This window comes from Phacochoerus africanus, chromosome 1, assembly GCF_016906955.1.
Source record: "Phacochoerus africanus isolate WHEZ1 chromosome 1, ROS_Pafr_v1, whole genome shotgun sequence".
Lineage (NCBI taxonomy): Eukaryota > Metazoa > Chordata > Mammalia > Artiodactyla > Suidae > Phacochoerus > Phacochoerus africanus.
The window spans coordinates 275032886-275048377 of NC_062544.1; the positions used below are offsets into that span (position 1 = coordinate 275032886).

At 47.4% G+C, this 15492-nt stretch overlaps 1 protein-coding gene across 1 annotated transcript in view; it reads right to left on the reverse strand.

Moving 5' to 3' along the window:
* Nucleotides 1–14968, reverse strand: part of TIAM1 (TIAM Rac1 associated GEF 1) — a 234298-nt gene extending 219330 nt beyond the window's left edge. The window contains exons 1-2 of the mRNA XM_047795360.1: nucleotides 14828–14968; nucleotides 9070–9228 (exon numbers count right to left, since the gene is read on the reverse strand). The gene's annotated coding sequence lies outside the window, so the exon portion shown is untranslated. The remainder of the gene's footprint in view (nucleotides 1–9069; nucleotides 9229–14827) is intronic.
* Between the last annotated feature and the right edge of the window lie 524 nt (nucleotides 14969–15492).

Sequence of the window (15492 nt, forward strand, 5' to 3'; positions counted from 1 at the left end):
ACTGGCTCGCCTAGTGTCCAAGAGTTAGGAAGAGCTCAAGTCAGGAAAACTTGGGTCACCTGACTGCTGGGCCAGTGCTCCTCTGGCTTCCAGATTTTATTATTTTATTTGATTTCATTTCATTTTGTCTTTTTAGGGCTGCACCTGTGGCACACGGAAGTTCCACGGCTAGGGGGTCGAATCAGAGCTGCAGCTGCCAGCCTGTGCCACAGCAATGCAGGATCCAAGCCGCGTCCTCGACCTATACCACAGCTCACAGCAAAGTGGGATCCCTAATCACTGAGCAAGACCAGGAATCGAACCCACGTCCTACTGGATACTAGTCAGGGTCGTTACCATGGAGCCATCATGGGAACGCCTCTTTCATATTTTATTGAATAAACACTAGCAAATAATGATAACCATTTTGTTTAAGCATAAATGATCGAAATTTTTTACTACCCTGATCTATTTTTATTTAATTCCAATGACCATTCACCAAAAGAGAATAATGGCCATGCCCTAGCAGAGACAATTACTAGTAGTATCAAGACCGACCCTGAACCACCACCAAGGAACTGAGTCATAACACTCTCCCCCTCATATTCATGCCATTTATATGATATTAAAATCACCCTCCAAAGATCTAAAAAGCCAGCTGGTTGAGATCTTCTCATCACCAAATGCACCATCAGGCATCCACACAAACTAGATTCCTCCCAACACTGAAGAGTGGGGCAGACACAAAGGTTGTTTGCCCCTGACTCTTAGAAAGAAACACTGGATACAATCACTATGGAAAACAGTATGGAGGGACCTTAGAAAACTAAATACAGAACTACCATATGACGCAGCAATCCCACTCTTGGGCATATATCTGGACAAAACTTTCCTTGAAAAAGACATATGCACCTGCATGTTCATTGCAGCACTATTCACAGTAGCCAAGACATGGAAACAACCTGAATGTCCATCAACAGATGATTGGATTAGGAAGATGTGGTATATGTACACAATGGAATATTACTCAGCCATAAAAAAGAACGAAATAAGGCCATTTGCAGCAACATGGATGAAACTAGAGACTCTCATACTACGTGAAGTAAGTCAGAGAGAGAAAGACAAATACCGTATGATATCACTTATATCTGGAATCTAATATGCTGCACAAATGAACTTTTCCACAGAAAATAAAATCATGGACTTGGAGAACAGACTCGTGGTTGCCAAGGGGGAAGAGGAAGGAGTGGGATAGACTAGGAATTTGGGGTTAGGATATGCAAATTATTGCCTTTGGAATGGATAAGCAATGAGATCCTGCTGTATAGGAGCGTGATGGAGGATAATGAGAGAAAAAGAATGTGTGTCTGTATGTGTGACTGGGTCACCTTGCTGTACAGTAGAAAATGGACAGAACACTGTAAACCAGCTATAATGGAAAAAATAAAAATCATTTCTAAAAAATAAAAGAAAATAAAATAGAAAGAAATACTGAAGGAACGACACAGGAAAATCAGAACTGGGAAGAACCACGGAGGCCTGGGGGAGCTGGGCACGCCAACAGCCCGGGGGTCTACCAGGACTTGCCGTGTCACCTTTATATCTCTCTGCCTCAGTTTCCTCACCTATAAAGCTGGGATAATACTAGTTCACTGGGTGACTGGGAAGATTAAATGTGTGTTAAAAACATGCCAGGTATGGAGTTCCCACCATGGCTCAGCGGAAATGAATCTGACTAGGAACCATGAGGTTGTGAGTTCAATCCCTGGCCTCATTCAGTGAGTTAAGGATCCGGCGTTGCCGTGAGCTGTGGTGTAGGTTGCAGATGCGACTCGGATCCTGTGTTGCTGTGGCTGTGGGGTAGGCCAGAAGCTACAGCTCCGATTCGACCCTTCGACCCCTACCTGGGAACCTCCATATGCAGCAGGTACGGCCCTAAAAAGTAAAAAACTAAAAACGAGCCAGGTAGAGAGTAAGCTCTTAATAAGCAATAAAAAGTAATCACAATGTTAGCTAGGATAGGAGAGGGACTCAGATCCGGGTGATTCAAAACAGACCATTTAGGAATTCCCGTTGTGGCGCAGCAGAAACGAATCTGACTACCATCCATGAGGACGCAGGTTGGATCCCTGGCCTCACTCAGTGGATTAGGATCCAGCATTGCCTTGAGCTGTAGTGAAGGTTTCAGATGCAGCTCAGATCCTGCGTTGCTGTGGCTGTGGTGTAGGCTGGGAACTGGAGCTCTGATTCGACTCCTAGTCTAGGAACTTCCATATGCCACAGGTTCGGTCCTCAAAAGCAAAAAACCAACAAACAAAAAAACCCAGGCCATTGATCGTTACCAAAAACAGGAGGCCTGGTTGCGATCAAGAATTCAACCTCTGAGGCAACCTGCAGGAGCGGTTTTTTTTTCACTAGGGGTGAGGGACCCGAATGGCTCATTAAAAGAGCCCAGGTCAGAGCTGTTACACTGGGGTGTCCGTTCGAGAGAAAATTCTCTTCCACCCAGAATGGCTCTGGTCCTGAGCTGATCAATCCCGCCTGCAGAGACCACCTGCCTCCATCCCTGTGTGGCGAGACCACTGGGTCTATCCCAGCACTGCTGCCACACCTCCCGGCCGGGACAAACTCCCGCCGGACCGCCTGCTCCATCCTTGCACAACTAAGCCCCCTGGCTCAATCCCAGGGCTGCTACAGCGCTTCTCAGCCTGTACCTCCAAATCCTTGTTGTTTGTAAGCAGACCGAGAGAGAGAGTGCGGAGTAGAGGAATCTAACAATAATATTATCATTAATGATTTTCCCAATCATTTCACCACTGAATGGCAAGTGTCCTGATCTTCTGAATGTACCAAACTTCCAGATGATACCTCTCAACTGGCCCCCTGTTATTGTCCCCATGAAATTCTCTATTCGTCCCTTGTACACCATAAGCTCCTCGAGAGCATGTCAGCTGTGCTGGGACCTCATTGAACCGCACCCCCACCCCAGGACACCTATCCAAAGAAGATACCCATAGCTCCCCAATGATTCACTTGCGGAAAAAAGGAAGAAATAAACGAACCCTCCCTCCCCCTCCCCAATCAATAGGAAACTTTGCAACTAGATGTCACTCTATTAACTTGAATACATTATCTCAATTTGGTTTGCTGAGACATCGGTACATGCATTAGAAAAATAAATAGTAACAGTCATTACCCAGAGGCTGGAGGAGGAAAAGCTTTCAATCAGCCCTTGTGGCTTCTTCTGCCTTTTCCACTTGGGTTCCACTCTGTGCTCAGTTTGCATGCAGGCAACTACAATAACCGCCCATCTTCCTCCAAAGCAAAATCCACCAAGAACTCTCACTGTCACAGGCTGTCAACCTTCGATTTCTCTTCCAGGCGTGATTCTGCTGCCTCGTGGCCTCCTTGTCTGGAGGTTCCTCATTACCCACTTCCCATTCTCATCAAAGCCTTCAGACCCATTCCACGGATTGATGCTCTTTGACCAGCAGAGTCCCACTGATACCTGGGTCCCCACGGCTCATTCTCGACGCTCCTGGGATTTTAAATACGTTTACGTGAGCCTCCAGCAAAGCAAACCCAAGCCTCTGGAATGAAATTTTTTTTTCTAGCCCTGAAAGTAATTATCGGCCATCCCATCTCACAGTTCACCACCCCACCTCCACCCCAGTCCATTCACATTCGCAGCATAAAACCAGACCTCGAGCAGCATCAATTAGGAGCAGAGAGGAAAGACCAGGCTTCCAGCCGACTGGCTTCTTCCCAAGCTAAACACACTTATGTAAACCGGACTCCAGGACAGCCCAGCCCGCACACGTATCAAGGCACCCAGCTCTTCCGGAGCCGGGCTTTTGTTTACCCGCTGTCAAGTGGGTATTTCCCAGTCAGCCTCTCCACCTCCGTGGAGGCTGCTGGCAACACCCCTTACCCCCCCACCCAGGCAACCAAATGTGACATCAAAGGAGCCCCTGGAGTGGCCATCTGTCCCTGCCATGCCAGTGTTTATGCAACGTGGGCAGGAGAGGGACACGGCAAGCAAAGAATCTGGGGCTTCCTGCTGCATCACACCCAAGGCACCAACACCCGGGCTGGACGTGCACCAGAACAAGACAGTAACAGCAGAGTCCTCAGTCCACCTGGAGAAGAGGCTTCAAAAGAAGGCTGAAGAGATTTCACTTCCCCGAGGGTGCACGAGGACCCGGCTTGATAGGTTTTACCTGCGGGTGGGCATCTACAATAAAATCAGCTTCCCAAATTAGCCATCATGTTGCATTACTTTGCAATGATTGCACAGCCCACCCCCAAAACATGCCACCGAAACGTAGCTATTTAGGCAATACTGAATTTAACACATTTGCGAACAAAGCCGCACTAAGGGGAACTGGCCAAGGTAGGAAGGCTAGAGAGTAGCACAAGCCCAGGGGTCTCAGAATTCTGGAATCCTCATCTAAGGACCTCTGTTTAGACTCACAGATATGAGAACAGACGTGGTGGCCAAGGGGGAAGGGGAGGGAGTAGGATGGACAGGGAGTTTGGAGTTAATAGATACAAATATTCCATTTAGAATGGATAAGCAATGAGGTCCTGCTGTACAGCACAGGGAACTATATCCAATCTCTTGGGATAGACCGTGATGGAGGATAACGTGAGAAGAGTGTGTATATACATATGACTGGGTCTCTTTGCTGCACAGCAGAAATTGACAGAATTTTTTTTTTTTTGCCATTTCTTGGGCTGCTCCCGTAGCATATGGAGGTTCCCAGGCTAGGGGTCCAATCGGAGCTGCAGCTGCCGGCCTACACCAGAGCCACAGCAACGCCAGATCCGAGCTGCACCTTCGACCTACTGAGCAAGGCCAGGGATCGAACCCACAACTTCATGGTTCCTAGTCGGATTCGTTAACCCCTGAGCCACGACGGGAACTCCTGACAGAACATTTTAATCAACTATAATACAAAAATTTTTAAATACAAATAAAATAAAATAAAACACCTCTGTACTCAAAAGGGAAGGTCAAGATGCAGGGAAGGGGGTCATGGGTTCGAAGCCAGGGAAAGCACCGTTCAAATCCAGGGTCACCACAACGGTGTGAGTTGCAAGAGGTCACGTGGGTTCTAGCAGCTGGACCTGGGGAGGACAGCACGTCCATAGTGCGAACGGGGAGGCTCCGTCACGTACACTATTGAGAGCACTGAGCAGAATGCCAGGCACACAATAGGTGCTCAATGCACATAGGCTTTCCATGTTCAGTTGCAACCCAGGACCCTTCAGTGGGGGCGCCACCAGTTGGCCAAAGAGAAGCCACTATGGACAGCGAGGCTGACCCTCGGCTGAACCTCAACACACAAACTCAGCTGAGGGACATTCTTGTTGTGTCTCAAGGGGGTGAGGGGGATGAGTGGGTAAAGACACCTGATGTGTCTCCCCTGCCCTCTGCATGAAGTTTGTCAAACCACATCCCAAGCGCTGGATGAGAATCCACCATTATTCATCACATAAATCTGCTTCGATCCCCCAGGGGGCAGATGCCTAGCCACCGAGCTCGAAGCCAAGAGATGACACACCCACCCTGTGATTCAGCCCGAACAGCTGCAGCGCGAAAATGCACACATGGACTCACCCCAAAATGGGCCAACAATTTTTCAATTTGCCCCCTTACTTATTTTACGGTTTTTTTTTTTTTTTTTTTCAATTTTGTTCCTTGACCTCACTATTTTCCTTCATTCCTAAAACCCAAAAACGACCATGGCATTTCTTTGGACAGCTCGGCCCGCGGTTTTGATTCATCCCCAAAGAATCGAATCACCAAACACTTACTGTGTGGTTCTGGGCACAACCCCCGCTTCTCAAGGATTTACAGTCGTCGGGTTGGGAGGAGAGAAGATACAAAAGGCCACATGTGACCAATAATACTGGTTCTGAGAGGGGAAAAAAATGATTCTAGGCTGGGAGAGACTGGAAAGGCAGCAAATAAGAGGTGGGCTTGTGCCGACTCTGAAAGAGAGCTGGGGGAAGGTCATCCCAGAAGGTGACCCAGCGGACACCCAGAGGCAGGTCTCAGGAAGGCTGTGTGGAGACAAGGCAGAGGTCTGCCAGGCTGTTTAGCCACCCATTCAGCAAGCATTTGCAGGATGCCAGGTGGCAGTCACTGTAATCCATGATGAGGCAAATATACAGAAAAGGACAAGCAGCCCCTGCGTTGGAAAAACACAAGGGAGCTTTCTGGTTAAGATCACAGCCCCTGGGGAGTTCCCATTGTGCCTAGTGGTAACAAACCCAACTAGTATTCATGAGGACGTGGGTTCAATCCTTGGCCCCACTCAGTGGGTTAAGGATCCAGTGTTGCCTTGAGCTGTGGTGTAGGTCACAGACAAGGCTCGGATGTGACGTTGCTGTGGCTGTGGTGTAGGCCAGGAGCTGCAGCTCCAATTCGACCCCTAGCCTGGGAATCTCCATATGCCACAGGTACAGCCCTTTAAAAAAAAAGGATCACAGCCCCTGGTAACCTGGGATCAAATCCTATCTCCCTCACTTTCTAACGCTGTTGCTTGGAACAAGTTGCTTAGGCCAGAGATAAGAATTCCTACATTTCCAGAGAAAACCAGTTGGACAGTGGGAGAAAGAAGCCACAGGGGCTCTCTGGAGACAGGACAGAGGAAACTTCAGAGTTGTCCTAAAATATGTGTGCCTTCCCGAGGGCACAAAATATCTGTGCCTTCCCTCAGCCCCAACTAAGGATGGTCCCCAGGGGTGCAAGGCCTCCTCGTCAAAGGGGGATCAGCCCCTGTGGCCAGCTCGCCAACAAACAGAAGGGGTGGCTGGAAGGATCAAAGCACGTGGGGGAAGCTTATCTGCACGAAAGATAACGTGGATCTGTAGGGATGGGAGCACGGATGGTATGTACTATAAGAGGTTAAACATTTTATTACTGCATTAGTATTGTTTATATTATTTTCTACTCCTTTTAAAAAAAGCCAATCACCCAATTATGACAATACGACGAGAGGCGAACTGGAGCAAGAGGTCTCCAGGCTGCTGTGTGCAGGCAGGAAGGGGAGTGGCCAAGGCTGCCTGTCAGGATCCAGGCTGCCAGGAGCAACAGGTAAGACGGGAGGAACAGGTCCCAGCAAGACCCGCACGCAATGCAGGGCTGCCAGGCTGGTAGGAAAGGACACACTGCAGGGCTCAGAACGGGAAATCATTGCAGCCATTATGGATGAAAGTTTAAAAACAGAATTGTCATATGACCCAGCGATCTCACCCCTGGGTATTTAACCAAAAGAAATAAAAGCAGGATCTCATAGACATATTTAGCATCGCCATGTTCATGAAGAATTTTACAGCAGCCGACAGGTGGAAACAGGTATAAAATTTCAGTGACGCCGGATAAGTAAGTTCTAGAGATCTGCCCTAAAATACTGAATCTATTGCTAATACTGTGTTGTACAGCTTAAAATCTGCTAAGAGGGTAGATCTTGTGTTCAGTGTTCCCATGACAGTAAAAAAAAAAAAAAATATTTTTAATTGCAGGGCTCTTGCCTCAGGAAGCACCTGTGATTCAGCCTCTCCATTAAGTCGGTAGTCACATATTTTTTTCAAATCCTGGATCAATCAGCATAGGACCAGAATCTGATAAATGTTAAATAGTGCAGCATGACATCACCTAGAAACAAGGCCTGAGTGGCTTCGTTCCCCTCTGGGTTTTTATATAACCTCTTTTGGTCTAAATCACCTTCCCCCCACGAGGTACATGGGGGTTGTTCAGAGCACACGTCACTGTCCCTACGTGGCCAAAGGGATGCAAAGCACAGGTCCCTTTGTGGGGGACTTCCCCAGAAGAGCCTCATGCCACACACCGGAGGGAGGAGAGGGGTCTCTGCCGCAGATTTTGTCTCTCCCAGTGCCCGCACACCTGCATCTTTGCACGGGTCCTTTCCGCTGGAAGCCCCCTGGAAATGATGGTGTAATGATGACGTCCCATTGGGCAGAGCATAAATTTCAGGTTACATGAAATGTTCCACTGTAACCAAAGCCACTGCCCAGATTACCTTTTTTTTTAGGGCCACACCTGCAACATATGGAAGTCCCCAGGCCAGGGGTTGAATCAGAGCTGTATCTGCCAGGCTACTCTACAGCCACAGCCACACCAGCTCTGAGCTGAGCCTGTGACCTACACCACAGCTCATGCAATGCTGGATCCTTAGCCCACTGAGCGAGGCCAGGGATTAAGCCCGCACCCTCATGGATCCTAGTCGAGTTCCTTACCGCTGGGCCACAACGGGAACTCCCCACTTCCCAGTTTAGAGGAAGGCTCCACCCTCTCTGTTAAAAGTGCTATGATCTCACATCCATCAGCCCCCAAAAAAACCCATTCTGATACCAAGCTTCCCCTGCTGCTGTCCAAGTCTATTCCTGTTTTCCCTTCTCTAGTGGCAAGAGAGAAGCCAGGAGGGTTATCCTGGAAAGTCTCTAAAACAATATGATCTGAAAATTCGCGAGAATCCTCTTCCTCATGACTCAAGGCGTAAGGAATCAGTGCCTATCGGCGGAGGTTCAGTGGGGGGCAGGCAAACCCACTCAGCTCACAGTGTACCTGGCGCACCCCCCCCATCAAGCTGAAAGACTGGCCTGCCCACGCCAATGAGCCAAGGAAAAGGGATTCTAAGGAGTTCCCTGGTGGCCTAGCAGTAAAGGACTCAGTGTTGTCACTGCTATGGTGCAGGTTCAGTCCCTGGCTAAGGAACTTCCACGTGCCACGCACGGGTGTGCCCCATCTCTAAAGAGGGACCCAAAGCATCAGAAGGTTCCCAGGAAATCAATTTCAAAGCCTTAGATTCTGAGCGGTTAGAATCAGAGCCCCTCTTCCCACCAAAACAAGAGTCACAAATAATGAACCTCCCTTTGCTGTAGAGCAGAAATTGATAGAATATTGTAAATCGACTATAATAAAAAAATTTTAAAAACAACAAAAAAAACCCGAACCTCCTGTTGTCCCAGAAAGGGAGGATTGGGGCAGCATCCTAAGACAAGAAGGACTTCAAAAGCTTGACTCCTCACGTCCCAGACGTCTGCAAACGCCCCACTTACCCCATCCCACACAGAAGCGGCTTCTCAAGATCTGCAGCAGTGCCATCCGCAGGGGCAGCTCACATCCTAGGTGAGAGGCTGGGACTCAGGGCCCCCCTCTTCCGCCTTCTCCCAGCTTTCAGGTCTAGAAAGGTGAGCCTCAGTCCACTGTGGTTCTACCTATAAGAGCAGACATGGGAAAATAATGGGTTTGGGGCTCACTTTCTAGATCCTTCTAGAGGCTGCAAGACCATCCTCTGAAACATTAATGAGATAATACAGGAAAAGTACCCCATAGGCTGCAGACACTCAATAAATCAGTATCTGGTATTTGTATTTGTGGGGGGGGGGGTCCCCCACGGCATGTGTAAGTTCCCCAGCCAGGGATCAAACCTGCACTGACTGAGCCACGGCAGTGACAACACCAGATATTAACCTGCTGTGCCACCAGGGAACTCCCTAGTATTCATATTTTAATATACGATTTGTATTTTTATAGGCCAAGAAGCATTTACCAGGGCCTTATTCCACTATAGCTTTGTCGATAGCACTTTTGGTCATTCTTCTTGCCCACCAAGATCTCATAATTGAGGCAAGTCTGAATTCTTAGACACTACAGGGTATGAGTCCCTGAGGCCCTGTGGTCCAGCACAAGATGTCACAAATCCACCCCTAACCATTCAACAAATACAACTTTCCCAAAGTGATGCTCCCTCCCCCCCATGAACACTGTGCTAGGACTTTGTTTTCAAGCAAGAGAATCCAAATAAACTGGGGAAGTGGTGCCGCAAAACACTTAGGCCAAGGATGGGCCCTCTTGTTCTCCACTCTCATAAAAGCACCAACTAAAACAAACAGCAGCCCCAGTACTGCTACTCAGCGCTCGCTCAGGGTCACAGTGGACAGGCTGGGCCAAGGGCAGCTAGTTAATCAATCTGCCGTCTTAGAAAATAACTCCACGGCTGAGGCCAAATCCACAAAATTTAAACCGAGACTTACTCCTTGGGCAGAGCAGCAAATGATGTTGGCACCGCACCATAAAGCCTTTTCCCAGCTCACAATCCCTTCCCAGGCCCAATTCAGCCCTTTGCAACCCTGGATGCCTAAACAAATCTTTTTTTTTTTTTTTGTCTTTTCTAGGGCTGCACCAGTGGCATATGGAGGTTCCCAGGCTAGGGGTCTAATCAGAGCTGTAGCCACCGGCCTAGGCCAGAGCCACAGCAACGCTAGATCCGAGCCACATCTGCAACGTACACCACAGCTCACAGCAACACCAGATCCTTAACCCACCAAGCGAGGCCAGGGATCAAACCTGCAACCTCATGGTTCCTAGTCGGATGCGTTTGCGCTTCACCATGGTAGGAACTCCAATAAATCTTAACTAATTATGCCATATGCTCCCCAGCATCTTTCCAGTTGAGAAACCCCAGGGAGAACCAACAGCTTAGGTCTAGCAACTTCAATAATGCTATCGTCCTTTGTGCAGGAATATAACCAGCCAACCTCCTCTGCCCCGTGCTCTTCCTTTCCCTTCTTGGCTATGAGGTCAGTTGTTAGGGTTCCACAATCCACACGTTCCCCCCAGAACCCGGAGGAACTCCAAGCTCTGCAAAAATATTCTCAATGCAGCAGCAATATGAAATCGACATGGTAATTGACAGAGAGCCCCACCCATCTCCCAGTTCCATTCTGGAGTAACTAAATTTAAATAACGTTGCCTTCAAGGAACCAACCCCACCAAGGAACTTACATTCCAGGTTTTTGCCAAGCTTTTTGAGTTTTGTGCCCATTTCATTTATACAATAAAAACGGCAAAGAAAGGAAGAAGGGAGAGAGGGAGGAAGAACAGGGCAGTAGATCTTCGAGGAGGGGAAATGAACTAAAGGAAAAAAAAAATAAATAACAATAATCCCAGAAAGGAAAGATGAAATGTGGAGGGGGAAAAAATGGACAGCCAGTTTACCCCCAATCAATTCGGATAAGATCAAAATACTGAAAATACGGAACGTGACCCTGGTACTCCCATCTGCCCATATGAAGAGAAAACAAATGACAGAAGTGGTTTCGTTTTATTCTGTAGCAATAACCGTTCACACTCTGGGCAGAAGGCACTGAGCAACTGCGGTGGTGAGCAAGGGAAAGACAAGAAAGCAGTCAGTGTCCTTTAATTTATCAAGTGTCTACTTTGTGCCCAACCATGAGACAGGTACCTTACATGAAAATTCATATAAAAATCACAATGCCCCCCCCCCAAAGCAGTTCTCACTATTTCCTTCTCACAGTAGGGAAAATGCACACTCAGAGAGGTTAGGCAATTTTCCTAGGGCCACAGAGCTAAAAGGGACGAGCAGGAATTCAAACTCAGCTCTTTTCTGACGCTCCAGTTCTTGTTCTTATACGGCCACGTACTCAGAAAGATTTTCTGAGAAAAACTTTCAAAAAGCCTTTTTAAAAGAAAAGCTTCATGTATTAAATATGAACCAAAAGGAAACATTCTTCCTCAGTCATTACAGCAAATTGGCTCTGCCTTAATACAAAGTAAATCTGTTGTCAAGTGGGTTGAACACACCTTCAATTCACATTAAATTACCAGTAAGTCTTGTGTAAATTCTAGTTAGATGTTTCCAAAACAATTTCCCGGGGTGTGTCCCAGTGAATATACAAAACCCACCTTAGAACAATTCGGATCTGACTTTGATCCCACGTGTACAATACTCAAGAACATAAGGTACGTTTTAATAAAACTGGAAAACATTATGTCAAAGACACATAAAAATAAATACATAATGTCTTCTTCCATACAGCTCTGAGACTCAGTTACTTAGTTTTTGGGGGGGTTTTGTTTTTGTTTTTCCTTTTTAGGGCGGCACCCACGGCATATGGAGGTTCCCAGGCTAGGGGTCAAATTGGAGCTACAGCTGCCGGCCTACACCACAGCCACAGCCACGCTAGATCCAAGCCGCGTCTGCGACCTACATCACAGCTCACAGCAATGCTGGATCCTTAACCCACTGAGCAAGGCGAGGGATTGAACCCGAAACCTCATGATTCCTAGTCGGATTCATTTCCGCTGCACCACGCCAGGAATTCCAGTTACTTAGTTTTAAAGGGTCTTAAAATCTTTTTTGACAGAGCGCCACAGGGCATCATTTTTTCAATGCACGTAAACTTAAAAGAAGTAGTGCTTGTTTATGCTTCATTTAAAATGCAAACAAGGAGATCTGCAGCGCAGCGGGTTAAGGACCCAGCATTGTCATAGCAGTGGCTAGAGCTGCTGCTGTGGCATGGGTTCCATCCCTGGCCTGGGAACTTCCACATGCTGCGGGTGCGACCAAAAACATTAAAAATAAAAACCAAAGTTGGGTCTTTCATTAAACTGATAAAAACCCACAAGACATTAGCACAACTAACCAAGAAGAAAAAAGCACAAAAAACCAAGGCCAGGAATGAAAAAAAGGAAACATTTCTGCAGGTGCTATAGTCTTTCAAAATATTATGAAAGGATATTGCATGCAACTTTATACCCATAAATTGAAAACTTTACATGAAACGGGGGAAATTCCTATTTAAAAAAAATAGTTACCAAATCAAGATCATCTTAATGATCCGATTTCTACCAAACAAACTGAACTTAAGATAATAATGTTTTTAAAATTCTAATAACCAGAATCAAACCAGGTTATATACGAGAAAGGTAAAGGGACCATAAGAAAAAAAATATATGATACACAGCACAACACTGCAAATCAACTATACCTTAATAAAAATTCAAAAAAATAAAGATTGCAACACCTGCAAGGTCATACAGAATTAACCCCGTTTCAAATGTCTGTAGATGATGTCCCCTAACAGTCCCATGCGACAGTGTCTAGAAAACTTTATGAATAATATATTCCCCTTTCTCCAGCTGAGGATTACTGTTCCATAAAACTCCACGAACAAGGGTCTATTAGTCAGTTTCACCAGCACAATCACGAGATCCAATCTGGTCGTCTTTCCTGTTGAGTGAGTTGCTAAAGACTCCTTGGGGGTGGGGGCTGGGGGGGAATCAGCATCAAGTTCATATCCACCTGCCATGTTCCTTCTTTTTTTATTCTTTTATTTTTTTGCTTTTTAGGACCACACCCGAAACACACTGAGGTTCCCAAGCTAGGGGTCTAATCGGAGCTACAGCTACCGGTCTACACCACAGCCACAGCCACGCTAGATCCAAGCCGAGTCTGCGACCTGCACCACAGGTCACAGCAACACCGGATCCTTAACCCACTGAGCAAGGCCAGGGATAGAACCCACAACCTCATGGTTCCTGGTCGGATTCGTTACCGCTGCGCCAGGACAGGAACTCCCACCTGCTGCTTTCCTTCCTGAGCCCACAACAAACTGGAAGCAGGGCTCCTGCTGCTGTGACAGCCTGGACCGTGCAAACTTTTGTTCCTCCTGCGATGTGTCTAGATAGGTTTCAAAGTCATTTCATTTTACTTCTAAACCGTGAACTTCAGGGAAGCCGGAGGGTGAAAGCAAACGAAGTAAAACTGTGGCCACAGCCACCTGTCCCCTGATCCCCAAAGTTCAAGTGAAAGGTGGGCTGAGAAAGCCAGGCCGTTCCATCTGGATATTAGGAAAATGACAGAAGCAGCTACTAAGGTTGTCCTAATCGAACCCACCCCAGAACTGGGAGAAACACTTGCAAAATGAAATTTGTTTTTTTAATAAATACAATGAGCCACACGTTCATTCTCCTTCGTTTCTGGCCCTACAAGTAAGACAATTCTCTAAAAATTCTTACAAAGGATTAGCTTGCAAAACACACACACACAGACAAGGCTCTCACTGCTCTATAATGACCTGTTGATCAGATATGAAATAAATGCCACAGGTAATAGTTAACCCGAAGCCTCCATCTAAACCCCCTGCAGTGAGTAAACACTGCACATGTCAAACGAAAGCTCCTCGAGAGGCTGGAAATAAGAACCTAAACAATGTTTGCTTTTGGCCAAACTTATCATTTGCTGAGACATCTTAAGTGTCTCTCGCAATCATCCCAACCCCATGCCACCCTCCACCCAAGCTTCCTCTCCCCACCCTACCCAAATTCGACTTAGGCAATCAATCTAAAGATAAACCAACTGCTGTAGAAAGACCAACATTAAAAAAAAAAAAAAAATCCACCTAAACAAATGACACCTCAATACCCAGGAAGCCTCGAGCTGAACTCACTTATCAGACACATGAATGAAAAATCGAGACTGCCTCACTCCAGCATTCCCATCCAGGAGCCTTTTGGGCTCCACCACTTCAGGATATTCCTTCGGAAGTTTCCGTCGCTTCAATGCCAAGTCTTTCATGAAGTTCATTACTGAACGCAGAGCAGGACAGCAGGACAGGGCGCATCTTTGGTGGGTAACATCCCACCATCTCCCTCCTGATCCTGGATTCTGGGCGATCCTTGGTTACACAAGGCACAGCGGGAGAGGGCTGGGGGAGTGAGGCTCCCTTTTGGCTCCCTCTTCCCTGGCTTCCTTTGGCTCCCTTTCTGGCTCCCTTTTCTCTGGAGCCAGAACCTACATGGGTGGCCTTCCCGGACAGCCCCGGCGCAGCCTGGAGCCGATTCCCGGCGCGGGGGGGGCCCCAGGCGCCTAGGTCCCTGGGCGCCCGGGGTCCCCATGCCGCAGCTACGGAGCCCGGGGCTCTCATCCCGCCACCCTCCGCAGCTGATCTCACCACCCAACACAAAGAAATTCGCCGGAGAAAAGAAAGGGTTTTTTAAATTGAAGCTCACCACTGCTCGGCGAGGCGCACATGCTTCTCCCGGTTAGCTTCCCATCTCTCAAACTTGCAGCAACAGAAATGAGGAAGCAGCCGCCTTCCCCAGGCTTCTGGCAGTGGGAGTGGGCGTAACTTGTGAAGTTTCGAGCTATGATGAATCTGGTCGTTTGGGTGTGTTGGAGAAGGTTTGTGGCTCCTCCCCGCCCACCGTCGCCTCCCTCCTCTCCGCCTCCAATTTCATTCTCCCCTTTGGCGTGGCCAACTCCCCAGCAGTCGGTTCTTCGCATCCTTAGGGAAAATTAATTCCTAACAGGTCTTACCCATTTCACAGGTGAACCTGGTCGCCCTGCAGAAAGCCTCAGTTCCTATCAAATTATTTCTTCATTGCATATGGCAACAAAGCAGTGCCTTTTACCGGATTTAAAAGGCTATAAATCTTCACTCCCTCTTCCCCCGCCCCCTCGGCAGGAATGTTAGGTAGTTTGGGCAAGTGGAGACCTAATTCCTAAACAGTTTGAGTGGAGGGCAAGAGAGAAAAAAAAAAAAAATCAGCTACCTATCTTTTCTTTAAAGCTTACTACAAAACATTTCAGATATAAAAACTATTTGAAATTAATATAATTGAACCCCCATCATACAACACAAAAACTTAAAATTATAAATCTTGTTGAAGCTATC